Source organism: Carlito syrichta, unplaced genomic scaffold (assembly GCF_000164805.1).
Source record: "Carlito syrichta isolate Samal-C Ts95f unplaced genomic scaffold, Tarsius_syrichta-2.0.1 Scaffold306946, whole genome shotgun sequence".
Taxonomy (NCBI): Eukaryota; Metazoa; Chordata; class Mammalia; order Primates; family Tarsiidae; genus Carlito; species Carlito syrichta.
The window spans coordinates 293940-294564 of NW_007251042.1; the positions used below are offsets into that span (position 1 = coordinate 293940).

At 49.0% G+C, this 625-nt stretch overlaps 1 protein-coding gene across 1 annotated transcript in view; it reads left to right on the forward strand.

Annotated features, from left to right (window-relative positions):
* Positions 1–625, forward strand: part of PIWIL2 (piwi like RNA-mediated gene silencing 2) — an 89920-nt gene that overhangs the window by 88094 nt on the left and 1201 nt on the right. The window lies entirely within an intron of this gene.

Genomic DNA, 625 nt, shown 5'->3' on the forward strand with positions numbered 1-625 from the left:
TTTTTTTTTTTTTTTTTTTTTTTTTGAGTTGGAGTCTCACTCGGTCGCCCAAACTGGAGTACAGTGGCACGCTGCCAGCCACCGCAGCCTCAACCTGCTGGGCTCCGACGATCCTTCCGCTCAGCCTTCCAAGTAGCTGGAACTACAGGCGCGCGCTACCACGCCCGGCTAATTTTTGATTTATTGTAGAGATGAGGTCTCGCCAAGTTGCCCAGGCGGTACTCGAACCCGCGGGCTCAGGCAGTCTACTCACCTTGGCCTCCCAAAGTGCAGGATTACGGGGTGAGCCACCGAGCCCGGCCGGTCATATCATTTTTGATCAAAAACTGCTGAATACTCAGTGTGGTGTGGGCCTGTGCATTTGTAAATCACCCATCATTAAATGGGCAAACTTACTGAAAGAATCTCCCCCCAAAAATTCACTGAAGTCAAACTCAGCCTCTCACAGCAACACTAGCTGGTACACTAGTGCCCATGAGTTCCTAGAACACTTACCTAGTGGGGAAAGCCTGTACTCCAAGGGGCCGACCCTCAAAAAAATAATTATTTTGGGGGGGTTCCCCCCAGGTAAATACTCTACTGGGCACTTACCCTCTGCACCTTTTTTTTTTTTTTTTTTTTTTTT